This window comes from Pituophis catenifer, unplaced genomic scaffold (genome assembly GCF_029215685.1).
Source record: "Pituophis catenifer annectens isolate HBS135680 unplaced genomic scaffold, rPitCat1.0.hap2 SCAF_1, whole genome shotgun sequence".
Taxonomy (NCBI): Eukaryota; Metazoa; Chordata; class Lepidosauria; order Squamata; family Colubridae; genus Pituophis; species Pituophis catenifer.
Genome location: NW_027256881.1, coordinates 250905520 through 250922116, shown reverse-complemented (window position 1 = coordinate 250922116; position 16597 = coordinate 250905520). Strand labels below are relative to the sequence as shown.

Genomic DNA, 16597 nt, shown 5'->3' with positions numbered 1-16597 from the left:
TAGTAGCGTGGCAAAGTACAAACAGTAGCAAAACAGTTACACAAATTCAGGGCTCATAATGCTATGGAAAAAGAACAAGAACTGAAATGGATTTCACATAAGGAAAGACCAGATTGTTAAACTACAGAAAGCATCTGTCTTTCATATAGGCTACCCTTCAGGAAAAGAATTGACAGTAATAATCTTTGGTGATTAACTTTACAGCCAAAATTCTGTTTACTGTCCCAGTTTGGATGCTCAGTCTCTGTCTGAAAGTCAGCTAAGTCAGTCAAGATGGGAACAAATTTGTATCTGTGCCACAAACAGAAAAAAGAAAGCCAAGCTGTGTACCTTTGCAATAACCTTTTTTGTGAAAGGGTTATGTTTAACTTGAACTGTTGTGATACACTTAAACAAACAGTAGTAAACTTTGTTGCAATGAGCAGCTTGATGCTACTACTCCAAGTAAGGAATAGTAAGAGGATTTGAAATCACTAGCTATGTAGTAACTTGATTGATTGGTTTGTTTAGGTATTAGCTCAAGAAAATTTGTATTTATTTTCTAGTCTAACATGACGTTGCAGTATCACATTGAACAAATAAGATACAAAACTGCAATTACGCCTACAACTAGCTGCCTAAGACCAATTCAATTGCAAAAATAATTGCAAACCAGTATGTCTAGAGCTGCACACATTTCTTCCTGTAGGCTATGCATGCAACTAATATATCTGTGATGGCACAGCTATTTTTCATATTTTCCATGATAAAATTAAAATTACAAAAAATATGTATCTGTGCTACAGACATACACAGTCCTCTGTAGCAGAAGTCTCCAAACTTGGCAACTTTAAGACTTGAGGACTTCAACTCCCAGAATTCCTCAGCCAGCATATCTCAAAGTTGCCATGTTTGGAGACCCCTGCTCTATAGATGTATGAATGCAATGCTGAACTAATTAATTATGATGTGCAAAAAGTGGAGAGCTGTTATTAGTGACTTCAGCACAATCTTAAAACAACTTCAGGTTATTGATGGGGACATAGTCATTTAGTACAGTATATACTAAAAAATTTTTTTAAAAAAGAGGAAATATGCATTGTGGTGTCACCAGCCAAACCCATCCTTTCATGCTTTAATATATCACACAACATCTTTACATAACTCATAGAATTTGTGAAACCACAACATATATTTTATTATTTGCCCCTGCTTGCCCCCCTTCTCCACCCCAGATACCTTTATATGGATTCCTGTATCACAAAGTCATAGTGTGGCTTGATTGTGGCTTGATCCAATGGGTAAGTTTACATATTTTATTTGTTAACCTACGTAATACAGAAGAATGACTCTGTATTATAACTGCGACTTGATTAACAAATGGCATGTGTTTGAAAACTCAGTTCTTGTTTAACAATCTTTTCATACTACAAATTATTAATTATTCTCAGTTCTCTTCAGAGTAGCAAGTCATGATTTTTTTTATGAAGGATGAAACAGTGATATCAGGTAGTATATGTCAAGTAGTAGGTTTTCAGTATTTAAACGGTAATAAATTGTTCGTCTTAGCCTTCCAGATCTGGCCCTAAAATGTTTTTGTCTTTCTCTTTTTTTAAATCTTGGACTATGATCTACCCATCCATAAGCTTTCATAAGTCTGCTGGTGGCTCAGCAGACTAAAAGCATTGTGATTAACACCAGCTGTCTGCAATTACTGTAAGTTCGAATCTCACCAGGCTCAAGGTTGACTCAGCCTTCCATCCTTTCTAAGGTAGGTGAAATGAAGACCCAGTTTGTGGGGGCAATAAGCTGACTTTGTATAAATATGCAAAAGTATGAAGGCTATTGCTTAATGCATTGTAAGCCGCCCTGAGTCTCCGGAGAAGAGCGGCATATAAATCAAATAAAAAAAAAAAAAGTATGTTGTCTCTTTTGAAAAACTATTTACTATGCATGTAAATAACCTAGCTCAGAAGCATTTTTTTTAAAGTTATTAAATAGACTCTCCTAAAGCCATCCAACCATAGTTGTCAATACAACAGTAATCAGAAAAGTCTTTACATTGCCTTAGTGAAATTACAGTGATACTAACAGTGAATCAAAAAGAGGCATGAATTTGGGAAGTCTTTATTTGGTGTTTGTTTGTTTGTTTATCAAATTTATTGTCTGCCCATTTATCACAGGTTAACTCTGGATGGCTACATAGCTATGTATTTCAACCTCCATAATTAACAGAATAAAGACCTTTAATTAAAGTTGCTTAAATATTTTGCTCCAGGTTCCTCCATTATAAAAAGATTTAAAGATCTAAAGTAGGCATATAAAATCTATCTGGCACCTAAAAGGCACTAGAACTGATGCATGCAATGCGAGTACTGTCTTAAAATGCTCCTGTTACAAGTCACCTTTCATATAATTAGCAGAAAACCTCCAAAAAGTTTCTCAAAATAAGTGTTTAATATATGGCAAAGGGAGGACATGGTGGCTCAATGGCTAAGACGCTGAGCTTGTCAATCGAAAAGTCGGCAGTTCAGCAGTTCGAATCTCTAGTGCCGCATAACAGGGTGAGCTCCCGTTACTTGTCACAGCTGCCAACCTAGCAGTTCGAAAGCACATAAAAAATGCAAGTAGAAAAATAGGGACCCCCTTTGGTGGGAAGGTAACAGCATTCTGTGTGCCTTTGGCGTTTAGTCATGCCGGCCACATGACCACAGAGACGTCTTCGGACAGCGCTGACTCTTCGGCTTTGAAACGGAGATGAGCACCGCCCCCTAGAGTCAGGAACGACTAGCACATATGTGCGAGGGGAACCTTTACCTTGACCTATATGGCAAAGGAATAAACAGTCCAAGATGCTCTAGCACTGTGATGGAGAACCTATCGCACCTCTCTGATGGTATATGAGCCGTTGCCCCAGTTCAGCTTCGCTGCATGTGTGCGCACGCCTCCCACCAGCCAGCTGGTCTTTGGGTCTCTGCTGCGCATGCACGGGGGCAGGGCATGTGCAGGGGGGCTGTACACACATGTGCAGGGGGGTGGGGAGAGTACAGGAGGCACACATGTGCATGTGTGGGGGGGCGTGTGCAGGGGGGGTGCGCATTGCATTTTGGGGATGCTTTGCATTTTGGGGGTGCTCACTCGCACTTTGGGCACTCGGTCTGGAAAAGATTATTTATTTATTTATTTATTTATTTATTTATTTATTTATTTATTTATTTATTTATTTATTATTTATTTATTTATTTATTTATTTATTTATTTATTTATTTATTTATTAGATTTATATGCCACCCTATCTCCAGCAGTACTCACAACAGTTAAGAAACATCTAATAAAAAGTTAAAAAATTAAATCCAAATCTCATAATTTAACAGTTAAAAGTACAATTAAGACTAACAAGTTAAAATTAAATTAGAATTAAAACCCCATCAGTCCAGGCCAGCCAAACGAAACAGCCACGTTTTCAGGTCGCGGCGGAAAGAGCGGAGGTCGGGGGCCACCCGGAGCTCCAGGGGTAGTTGATTCCAAAGGGTAGGTGCGCCCACAGAGAAAGCCCTCTCCCTGGGGGTCGCCAGCTGGCACTGTCTGGCTGACGGCACCCTGAGGAGGCCTTCTCTGTGGGAACGCACCGGGCGATGGGAAGCTGTTGCTGGCTGCAGATGGTCCCCCAAATATCCCGGGCCTAAGCCATGTAGGGCCTTATAGGTAATCACCAGCACCTTGATTCTCAGAGGGCAACCGGCAACCAATGCAAGTCGCGTAGGAGAGGTGTAACATGGGAGTGTCGGGATATTCCCATCACTGATTAGTGATTAGCCATCACTGCTCTAGCATGAAGCCATTTATAATTTTAAAGGTTAAGATTTTATAATCTTAGAAAATTATCTGCAACTCTATTTTTTTTCTTTTTCTTCTGACTAGATTTTGAACTACCTTATAATCCATTAAACTCTTCTACTAATCTCCAGTGCCAAACAAAGACTGCATCATTTTAGAGGATGCTAAATCCCTAATTACTCTCCCTTAGTACTTCATTTCTCCCTCTGCTCCCCCATTCTCTTTAACCCATTATTGTTTAATTTATCGTTCTAATTTGGTCTTCTAAATCACTCTAAAGTAAAAATGCATGGCTTTTCTTAAAGAAAATAAACTGAAATGATATACGGTGGTTCATGCAAAATCTTGTTGTAACCTCAAAGCCTTGCCCCTTCAAATAACAGCCTATAGAACATAGGAAGGAATTTGGTTTGTTGTCTAAAAATAAGCAGTCAAACATGGACAATGGACTATAATAATAAAAATTATGACAAAAGACACCTGAGAGGGTAGCAGGCAGCTTTTCAAAGACTCCTCTTGGGAGACATAATTCAGGCAGACAAGGTGAAAGGCCTGAGGAAAGACTGCAGTATGCTTTTTAAACTGACAACTAAATTCAGCTGCACCACAGGCCAAAAAACATCAGAACTGGGACAGTTTAAAAAGCAGAAGAGCTCATAGTGCTAAACTTTGAAAAACGGAGGTTTCTGAAAGAGGAGTGACTTTGTCATATGTTTAGAATCAAATTATACCCATAAACTTGCAAACTAATTGGTACAATGTGCTACAAATTATTTGCATGCTTCGGTATGTTGTTGTCATACAGACAGGGCAAAGAGGAATTCTTTGGGTATCTTCTTTATGAGGACTGGGCTGGACTGCCACATAAACCTAGAGTTACTGCTACTGTTAAAAAATATAATCTACAATTATAAATTGGGAAAATACAAGGGACAGTGCCATCTGACTTAAACACAGTGTAACAGGCTCCATACTCTCTTCAGATGGCATATTCAAGTTTTGAGGGCCTTTGAGAAGGCCAGCAAGGTTGGGGCCAATCTTATATTTTCCCTTATATTTTCTCTTGGCAATTGACCCTGGGTGAGAAATTACTGATGTTCATACTAGACAAAGCAAATTAGAACATGAATTGTATCTTTCAGGATTAGTTACTATATCACTAAAAGATGTACATTTTCTGTTTAGAGAGGAAAGAGCAATGATGGAGAATCCCTACATAAAAGGAATTTGCTTAATTTGCTTTAAATGTCTATCCTATGCTGATACAAATGCTGACCCAAGTTGCTAACCAACAATAAGATACAAATGTATCATCAAAATATAAAATATTTTAATTAAAACTCATTCAGTGGAATTAATTATTTTGTCACAATTCTTTTCAATTGTATTAATAGCAATAGCACTTAGACTTATATACCTCTTCACAGTGCTTTACAGCCCTCTCTAAGCGGTTTACAGAGTCAGCATATTGCCCCCAACAATCTGGGTCCTCATTTTACCCACCTTGGAAGGATGGTAAGCTGAGTAAACCTTGATACTGGTGAAATTTCAGCTGCCAAATTGCAGGCAGCTAGCAGGCAGGAAAAGTATCCTGCAGTACTGCATTCTAACCACTGCACCACCGTGGCTCTTTATTAAAGTTATACTTTGCTTTTCTGTGAAAAATGTCATATTGCTAACAATTTTTTAAAAACGTATTTAACACATGAAAGTGTATTCAATGAAATACACATAAAAGGTCCTGAATACAAAGTATATTAACAGATATTTTGACTTAGAACTTTTCTAAATAAGATGACTCTGCTTCCTAACACAATAATAGCAGTGGTGGGTTTCAAACATTTTTTACTACCGGTTCTGTGTGTATGGTTTGGTGGGTGTAGCGTGGCTTTGTGGGCATGGCTTTGTGGGCATGGCAGGAGAAGGATACTGTAAAATCTCCATTCCCACCCCAATCCAGGTTACTGCAAAATCCCCATTTCCTCCCGATCAGCTGGGACTCGGGAGGCAGAGAATAGATGGGGGTGGGGCCAGTCAGAGGTGATATTTACCAGTTCTCCAAACTACTCAAAATTTCCTCTACCAGTTCTCCAGAACTGGTCAGAACCTGCTGAAACCCACCTCTGAATAATAGGAATGACAATATCATATCTCTAGACATGGAATTCCAGAACTCTTGTCTTTCTCTCAAGTGCCTCTCTAATAGTAGCAGGGGAGACTATTGGGGGATGAGGGGTTATTGTTTTGTTTTGTTTTTCATATTGGGTTTTTATTGTTTTGTAAGACCCAGAATCACTGAAAGTGAGTGGACAGCCATACAAATCTTCTAAATAAATACATACATGGGAGGTGACTAAAGCTGAACAGATTCACATGAAAGAATCCTGGTTCAAGCATGTCAAAGTCAAGAAGTCTGGCTGCAACATCCTATACTGACTGATTTTTTTACTGAAACACTTTATACACATCTAAATTGAATGTAAATAAGCCATGTTTCACATTATAGGAAATTTTACATGTCTAGAAACAATAAATACTGGCTCAACATACTGTACATACTTCTGGCCATTATCAAAACTAGACTTTCCAGATTCAAGGCTCAATCTAGAATTGCACTAGAATCCAGAAACTGTGAGCCTGAGGTTTTAACAGTCCCATTCAGCACAGGACTAAACCTTTTTATTATCTGTTTTTATTAACTGAGACTCCGACTCAATCCCTCCAAGACTGAGTGGCTGTGGCTTCCGGCGTCCCGATATAGCCAGCTGGTGCCATCGCTGGCTATTGGGGGTGAGTCATTGGCCCCCACGGAGAGGGCTCGCAACTTGGGTGTCCTCCTGGATGCGCAGCTGTCATTAGAAGAGCATATGATGGCCGTGGCCAGGGGGGCTTTTTATCAGGTTCGCCTGATCTGCCAGTTGCGTCCCTTTCTGGATCAGGACTCCCTGCGCACGGTCACTCATGCCCTCGTCACTTCCCGACTGGACTACTGCAATGCTCTCTACATGGGGTTCCCCTTGAAGAGCATCCGGAGGCTCCAGCTGGTCCAAAATGCGGCTGCGCGAGTGATTATGGGAGCGGCGGGGCACTCCCATGTAACTCCTGTCCTGCACGAGCTGCATTGGCTCCCAGTGGTCTTCCGGGTGCGATTCAAGATGTTGATTAACATCTTTAAAGCACTCCATGGCTTAGGACCTGGGTACTTACTGGACCGCCTTCTGCTACCGACAGCCTCCCACTGGCCAGTACGCTCCCACAGGGTGGGGCTCCTCGGGGTGCCGTCAGCCAGACAATGTCGGCTGGCGACCCTCCCAGGGGAGAGCCTTCTCAGTGGGGGCTCCTGCCCTCTGGAACGAGCTGCCCCCGGAGGTACAGAGGATCCCGGACTTGCGCACCTTCTGCCATGCCCTGAAGACTTTGTTATTCCAGCAAGTCGGGCTAGCCTAATTTTAACGGTTTTAAATTTTAAATTGGATTTTAATGGGATGTTTTTAATTGTGGGCCAAAGTATTTAATCTGGTTTTAAATTGTTTTTAATTTTTATATTTATGTATTTGATCATGGCTGTTCACCGCCCCGAGTCCTTCGGGAGAAGGGTGGTATATAAATAATAATAATAATAATAATAATAATAATAATAATAATAATAATAATAATAATAATTAGATTAGATACTCTGCAGGAATAATTGATTGGACCCAGATGGAGTTAGACCATTTGGACAGAAAAACAAGGAAGCTTATGACAATGAATCATGCCTTGCACCCTAAAAGTGATGTTGACCGATTATATTTACCAAGAGCAGAGGGTGGTCGAGGACTCCTACAAGTAAAGCAGACTGTGAAAGAAGAAAAACACAGCTTGAATGATTACATCCAGAAAAGTGAAGAGCCAATGATTAAGGAAGTAAATAAAGGAGGCCTTTTAAAGACAACTAAAACAAAAGCAGAATATAAGAAAGAAGTAATTGAGCAGCGAGCTGAAAATTGGAAAAGCAAAACTCTGCATGGCCAATACTTGAAAAGTATTGAAGGCAAAACTGACCAGAAACTAACTTGGAACTGGTTAAGATCAGGAGTACTGAAAAAAGAAACAGAAAGCTTTATTTTGGCAGCTCAAGAACAAGCCCTAGCCACAAACTGCATGAAGGCAAAAATTCAACATGTTACCACCAACAGCAAATGCCGCCTCTGTAATGAGAAAGATGAGACAGTCGACCACCTGATCAGCGGGTGCAGCAAAATTTCACAAACTGACTACCTACAATGCCATGACCGTGTTGCTAAAATCATCCACTGGAAATTGTGCCAGAAGTGTGGATTTGGGTACAGCAAAAACCTTTGGGAACATCAGGTTGAGAAAGTTTTAGAGAATGAGAAACTCAAGATCTTGTGGGACTTTAGCATTCAGACTGACAGACACTTGGTCCACAACACACCTGACATAACAATAGTTGAAAAGAAAAAAATATGGTTCATTGACATTGCAATACCTGGTGATGCACAGATTGAAGATAAGCAGCAAGAAAAAATCACAAAGTACCGGGACTTGCAAATTGAAGTTGAGCGACTGTAGAAAAAGAAATCGTGTGTTGTCCCGATTGTAATTGGAGCCCTTGGAGCAATACCCAAAGGGCTACCCCGCTATTTAGAAATTCTAAATTTGCCGGACTTGAACATTTTGACTCTACAAAAAACCACCTTACTCGGAACAGCTTACATCCTCCAATGATACCTTGACAGTTCCTAGGTCCTTGGTTAGGACTCAAGCTGCTGAGCTATTAATCAGCCTCAAAGCCTGTGAATCTCACTAAATATTAAATAATAATAATAATAATAATAATAATAATAATAATAATAACAACAACAACAACAACAACAACAACAACAACAACAACAACTGATTAGGACAATCTTTGTCTGAATTGATTTTTTATTATTCCCCTTAAAATACAGTATTCCGTCATCTGTATCAGATGGGCTGGGATTTAGAACTTAATTCCTTATTTTTATATAAAATAATAGTGTTGTGATAATCAATATTATGATATTTCTCAACTTTAAAACCAAAGATGATGGATGGATGGATGGATGGATGGGTGGATGGGCGGATGGGCGGATGGGCGAATGGACGGATGGATGGACGGATGGATGGACAGACAGACAGGAGAATAAGATGAAAACCTGAGTTTAAATGTATATTACAAATAACAACATTCTGAAATATTCTTTCAAGAACTGAAAATGCCTCCAAATCCATTTTTAAAGAAGTGATCTAGTCTGATATCATTGTCTAGAAAATGTACAGAAAATTGAACAGAAAATGCAGCAAACTTAATAGGGATATGCAATATGTCCAGAGTCTGGCAGAAATCAACCATCCACACAATCTGTTTCTCATAACTAGGTCTGTAACTAACTTGAGATGGATCTAGATAAGCCCCTTTATCTTAAACCACATTCAGCCAAGATACTATACATGCTTATTTGTCTTATCCAATAAATGGAATACCAAGGACTGGCCACAAAGTATGTGGAATTCAGAATGTGTGTTCTTTTTAAGTATGGTGTAATCAATACCCTATTCCAAGTCCATTAATGACTGGGGCTGGCTTTGGATTCAAAGGCAAATTTTTTTAAAAAAATACACGGATATCCAAGTATCATCTGTCTTTTCCTAGACTCAAATTAAATGTTCCAGGAAAGGACTCACCTGCTTTAAGAAACTGCAGACAGATATTATATCAGTTCTATTAGTGATACACTAAGCCAATTGGCCTGAATACAAATTATAGATATTTACACAGCACATTCTTCTTCATTTTTAGAACAATGTCCATACTGTATATGAGAAGGTAATGCTACACAACAATCAAATTAATAATACTCACATTTATACTTCTATAAAGTTTTTCAGACAGATGGAAAGTGATTGTTTTCATATTTTTTCCACATACTACAAAAAAAGTAGAGTTTGGAAAGTGATTTATTGCTAAGCAAGCATTCCAGTCAGGTATTCAACAATGGCACTCTTGATACCTCAATAACTCCTTTTAGGTAGCAAAGGGGAAGCTAACTCCAAAAGAGGAGGGGGGAACTTCCTGACCAATATAAACTAGTACAGCAGCTGATATTTTCTGAATCCAATCATGATTTTATCGCAGACTTTCTTTCTGCTATAAAAAAACAAAACACCTTCTTTTCCTCTTTAGTATTTGTGTATTACAGATTATTCCACGTTTCTTCCACGATGGGACTCAAGACTATGTACATTTTATTTTCAGGCAAGTCTCTGGGAGCACTCAGCTAGGCAGGTATTCGATACAACACTATAGGAGAAGCACAAAAGACCTGAGCATGGCAAAGGTGGTCATAATACATAAGCTTCAAATGACAGCCACCTAAACAGCCTGCATCTTTTGTCAAATTAAGTATAAATTAATGGATGTACTTTGTCATGCTGATCAGATTTAATTGTAGCAATGCATCATTAGATGCAAATGAACATTCAAGCATCTTCAATATAACAAGGCAAGTTGAACACAATGTTTATTTCAGGCTGGCCCTTATTGACATAGCAAGGCTCATTGTCAACCCTCACTCAGTGAAACATTTTTCACTGCAGCTTGAACAAATGTTTTTTTCATTCTAAACTAGCCACCTACCCATGTTTCTCTAGCAAGCAACACACAGCCCTTCAACCAACTGGAAACCGAGGCTTTGGACAATCTCTTACAATGGGGGTGTCGTAATTTTACCATGTAAAGGCCAAACCAGAGAGTGGACCCCTCCCAGAAAAATCTGGCTTCTGGTGAATGAAGTGTGCGCTAATGCACACAGCTTCTACTTCGAATTGGCTTCTGTGGGCAGTAAATGAACCAGCAATAATTTAGCTAGCGTATTATCATTACATCCTATACTTTTGACAAACCAAGGCTACAAATCAAGTTTTTTCCCCTTGGTTTATGAATTCTAGCTTCCAAAGAATACAATAAACTATGATTTCCAGTTATTAGAGAGTGAATGCTGGTCTCATGCAAATTAACCTAATGCATTAAAACAAATAGAGTATCTGGATGAGAATTATTAAACCTCACAAAACTATCCTTTTATCATATACAAAGACATTTATCAGGACAGGGGAATTTCCATAAAGAGCAATATTTTCCTGAACAGCAGCTTCAGTTCTACTTGAAATCCTAGCCAGAAAGTGTTTTGTTTTTGTTTTGTTTTTTTGAGTTGGCTATGTACCACAGACTCAGTTCTCTCTCTCTTTCTGCTACTTGGCAGTTATTTGGGCAGCTGTTAGTTAAAACCAAAGTCTCGTATCTGTTAAATGCATCCATACATTAATATACTGTCAACTTGATTCCTAATTTATTTATAAATAAACAACAACAGCAGAAGTGGTTAAAAAGAATTCTGCATCATATTTTTAGTTTGTTTCCCCTTCTACACGGAATATGATTTGACCACGTATCAACCTATAAAAATTCCTGGAAATCTGAGAAGCTTTCAGTTTGCACAAGCCAGTTAATAATGAAACCATGGTAGCAGCTCATTCCACGTTCATGGTTCTCCCCTGCATCTTCTCCTTTTAGACACTTTGTATAAAATAGGAAACTCATAAAGGATCATTATCACATTTATAGCAAATGCTCGTGCATGGCATGTTATGTCTCATAGCTGTTTGCCCTGCGGTAGAAAAAAAATTACATAGGGTTTAAATGTATGTGGTCTATACAAACTATAGTTAAAACACTATTAAACAGTTATAAGCTTATCTGTATGAAATAGTAAAAAAAAAATCCATTTTTATTCTTCTTTAGGGCAACATTTTATGACAATTAAATTAAAGGCTTAGCACCACTACTTCTTTGAAAAGAATTGTGACAAAATAAATACCGTAAATCACTGACAGAGACTACAAAGATATAAGATGCTTATTTCCAAGAGGTTATCTCAAAATCAAACATGCTTTTCTGATCTTTAAAATGTGAACGTTTCTCTTTTGCCATTCTCCCATCTGTAGACATTTTAGACAAGCATTTTGACAGAGAGAGAAAAATGTAGGGCTGAGAAGTAAGGCCTTTAGTCTTGACATTTTATTTTTTTTTTTTTCTTAAAAAAGGAATTTAACTCTCCTCCACCATTCAGTAGTGGTCATCCCAGCAAATCTTTACCCCCACAGCTGTGAATTAGAACATGCAGCTCTCCTGGAAGCAAAACAGGAGATCCTTTTACTAACTTAGAAAAAGGGGGCATTGTGGAGAGAAAACACTTGCATTCCCTTCCCTTTTGAGTGTTCGTGTCATCTTCCTTATATAAAAGGCAAGAAAGAGCCACCTATACTATGTGAGAAATTCAGAAAAGAGACACACAGACATACAAATACAATTCCAGGGCTGGGGGTGGGGGGTGAGCAGGGCATAAAATAATTATATGTAGCAAAGTGACTTAACATTGATGGGAAAGATCTTTAACAGTTGTTCTAACACAGTCCTTGCTAGTGGGAAAATATGTAGCAAAGTTATAAGTATTTTATTGCAGACCATGCTGGATTTACTACTTCACCTCAAAGTCTTGATTTTTTTTTTTAAAGGACTAATTCAGACTTCGAGGCTAATTAAATGCATGCAAACACCAATGCATTAAATCTAGGGTTAGCGTTAGCGTTAGGGTAAGGCTGGAGTCACAAAATAATTTCTAATGATTCATGAACCCCAATATTCTCTGAAGTCAAATCAACCAGCATTCACAGTAGTATGATAAGTAATAGTATTCCATTAATGTCTGATATTATCAAACTCATACATCTCTGTTTCAAAAGTGAATGGCAGAAAACAGAGCATCTTTTTTTCAGACTATGTTAATGGTAGTATATGAGCCAACAGACACCCACACAACACACAAATACAATGAGGATAAATTCAATTCCCTCTAAAATTGCAAGCCCCTCTTCCTCCGATCATGAATCAACAAAGTTTGAATAAAGCCTTTCATTGGATTCCATGCAGGCTTTTCCCAAGTTTAATGAAATTATAAGAATCCTTGCTTTGCAATAGGGTCATATTGTAAATTCCAGAAACCAAGAAAGACACACAAATTCCTTTATTGTTCCTCACCTATATGCAAAAATCTTGCTAAACTAAAGTAATCATTCCAGAGAGAATCTATCTTGATTCACTTTCTTCCAGCTAAACTATCTAAACTTCAGTCTATTGGCCCTCTGCAATGCTGCCCCTCCCTCCTGGGAATCCAGACTACATTCCACCACACATATGGAATACCACAGAATATTGTGGTATTGACCCTTCTTTCCTATCAGTTAATTCCTCATTGCTCCCCAATATTTATTTATATTTAAAAAGGTTAGGACAAAAATATTAGTCAATAAAATATTATCGAGTAGAAACATATTAGATCATTATATTGGCATTAATTATGGAAACCCTGCAAACCATCAACTGTAACCATCCAGGTAGGGAATTACAAGATACATACCTGGGGACATTTCCATCTATTTGCACCATTTTAGAAATAGCTCCAGAACTGAGAAATGTCATATATCTATAATTGGTGCCTGAGCCTATTTATATCCACTTCATCTTGTGTATTTATCACCACTGAAAAGGAGATCTTTACATTGATTGATTCAATATTTTGATTCAATATTGATTGAATTTGTAGATTTGGATTAAAGGTAAAGGTTTCCCTTGCACATATGTTCTAGTCGTTCCCAACTCTAGGGGGCGGTGCTCATCTCGGTTTCAAAGCTGAAGAGCCAGCGCTGTCCGAAGACTATGACTAAACGGCAAAGGCGCACAGAACGTTGTTACCTTCCCACCAAAGGTGATCCCTATTTTTCTACTTGCATTTTTTATGTGCTTTCGAACTGCTAGGTTGGCAGAAACTGGGACAAATAACAGGAGCTCACTCCATTATGCGGCACTAGGGATTTGAACCGCTGAATTGCCGACCTTTCAATCGATAAGCTCAGCATCTTAGCCATTGAGCCACCGTGTCCCTTAGATTTGGGTTACTCAATATTTTTAAAACATGACCCATTATTTTTATTAATGACCTGTACTAAAGGATGAATATTTATCAATTCTGCAGATGGCCCAAAATTATGTAAAACAACTAAAACTCTAGAACAGGGGTGTCAAACTCACATTGTCACAGCAGCATCACATGACGTATCAGGACTTTTTCCCTCTTCGCTAAAGTGGGGGTTAGCATGGCCAGGGTGTGACGCATCCGGCCCCTGGGCCAGGAGTTTGACAGCCCTTCTCTAGAAGATATAAAATTCAGACTGATCTTAATAGCAAAATGGGCTGAGAATACCATTTAATTACGTTTAATTGAGAAAAGTGCAAAGTTCTGTACTTAGAAAACAAAAAATTAATGCACAAGTATAGAAAGAGCTATATCTGTCAATAAATACTGGAACAATGGTTTATTGTTTGAAACAGTTTATTGCAAACTAAATATAAGCAAGCAGAACACTGTGGTAGATAAAGGTAGTTTTAGGCTGCATCATTATAGTCTCTTATTCCAGAAAAAGCTTGTTCCATTTTATTGTATTGTGTCAGACTCCACCTCAACCACTGTGTCCAATTTGGGAAACTTCATTTTAAGAACATTTCAAGGAAACTGGATCATCAATGCCTTCGTTGGATATAACTAAGCATCTCCAAATAATTACTGTTTAGCAGTACTAGGTGTTTTATCACCAAAAGTAGCTGCAGGAAAGCTTGAGACTCCTATTACAAAAAGCTGTGAGTGTGGATGTTCAAGTATAATTTCTAAAGCATGTTGGTTGAAAATTCTAGGAGTTGTAATCCAAACATTTCTGCAGGGTGCCAAGTTGAAGAAGAGGGCCCTAGAATTATCTAATTTGAATACTTATTTGAATACTTTGCCCAAGATTGCTCTGACATACTTTCTATTTTTACAAAATGTTAGGGCAAAGTAAGTTTATAATGAACCTGTCAACACCTTTCTTCTTCCCACCTATAACCTTTTTCAAATATCTCTTTTTCACCAGCCGCATACTATAGATCAAGTAGAATTCGCTGCATAATTAAGCACTCTCCCCAATTTTATTTTTAAACAGAATCTTCAGCTCATTACTTATGTTTTATTGTAATATCTCACAGCAGGGTGGTTTGTGTAATAAATAAATAAATAACCAAAAATGTGATGCTAGTCCAAGGACATTGTGTCTTTCAGGCTCTACGTATAGCACTTAGCAGGTTACTGGGCCTCCAAGGCCTAACAGATTTAACCAAGACTTTTCACACAATCAGGTAAACAAAGCTCAGCCAGTCAGCAGATGTCCCATTCAGATAACAAAGAGAATATTTTAGTGACAATGTGAGAAAGGAACAGTAAAAATGGTTTTAAAAGCCACTCAACCGTGCTGACCATTTTTACACCCCCAAGAAGAGTCTCTGTAAGTTTTTCTATGGTATGAACTGCATCTAAATTTCTTGCAGCAATTGTGAAGCAAAATGCATATGTTTGCTAGAGTTCGCCCAGATAGTATAGTTATTAACAAGCTATTATGTAATTATTGAGAGCCAGTTTTGTCTAGTGGTTAGGGCACCAGGCTAGAAATTGGGAGACCACGAGTTCTAGTTCTGCCTTAGACACAAAGTCAGTTGGGTGACTTTGGGCCAGCCCCTCTCCTCTCAGCCCTAGGAAGTTGGCAATGGCAAACCATTCTGAAAATTTTGCCCAGAAAATTGCAGGGACTACTCCAGGCAATTGCCAGCACCCAATGCTGACCTGAAAGTACACACAAGAGAGGCATACAAACCACACACAGTTATTAAATAAAAATTAAATCTAACACAAAGATTATGTGGGCATTAATATACTAGGTTTGTTTCAGTCACTCATTCACTCCCACGCACACAAAGCCACTTGCATACAAAAGATTGGTTGTGCTTCCTGTACAGCTCTGTTCTTCCTGTTATGCTTGTTCTATGCTTTCTTTTCATTTGCAGTTTAAAATTAAAAAAGCATAATTCTCTGTCCAGAAAGGCTGAGAAAGTCTCCAGTTAGCCCAGGCATTTTGTGGATAAGGAAAAGAGTACTGTGCCATATGACTGGTAGCTTCCTTGTAGTATCAGATCATTGGTTTTATGGTTCACGTTTCAAGCTGTCTGCCCAGAACCGCATCCCTTTCAAATGGAGTTTGAAATATAGCTGCCTTGGGCTAGTTAGGATATTCTTTGCTGGCTTCTTCAGAATACTTTGAGGCACACCTTTCATTTTTATTTTTATTTATTTTTATTTTTATTTTTGTAGTAGACTGCTGGATACCAAGAGAAACAGAATAAATCTGAACCTCTGACTTATTATAGCCTATATTTAGACATACATCAGGAAAATAGAAAAATAAAGAATGGGGCATGGAAAATGGCCTGTAAACAAGTTTTGAAATAGCAACTGAAAGAGGAAGACAGGGTAGGAAGAGCCTGCAATTGTATTATAGAGAAATGACAGCAACCTGATGACTAATGTCTTGCTTTTTTTTCTCTTCAGGTACCAGCCTAATCAAGGAAGTTGAGATGACAACAATGGTGGCACCTCCAATCTGCCAGTGTTATTCTTTAACATCAGATTAGCTTAATTTAATTTTAATTAGCTGCTGGTAAAACATCTATTTACCAGCACAGATTTCATCTTTGATGGAATCACTAAGGTGGCCTTTGCATACCACAGAGAACTGGCAGAAAGGGTGGAATTCATCTTTTACCTCTGCTTTATCT

General features: G+C 38.4%; 1 protein-coding gene across 2 annotated transcripts in view; it reads right to left on the bottom strand.

The window, feature by feature from the left end:
* The window catches only part of SOX6 (SRY-box transcription factor 6), a 498819-nt gene that overhangs the window by 349949 nt on the left and 132273 nt on the right, over window positions 1-16597 (bottom strand). The window contains exon 1 of one of the 2 annotated variants that reach the window (XM_070933755.1): window positions 13991-14058. The exons of the other annotated variant lie outside the window; for it this stretch is intronic. The gene's annotated coding sequence lies outside the window, so the exon portion shown is untranslated. Of the gene's footprint in view, window positions 1-13990; window positions 14059-16597 lie in introns of those variants that run through there. 2 annotated transcript variants of the gene reach the window in all.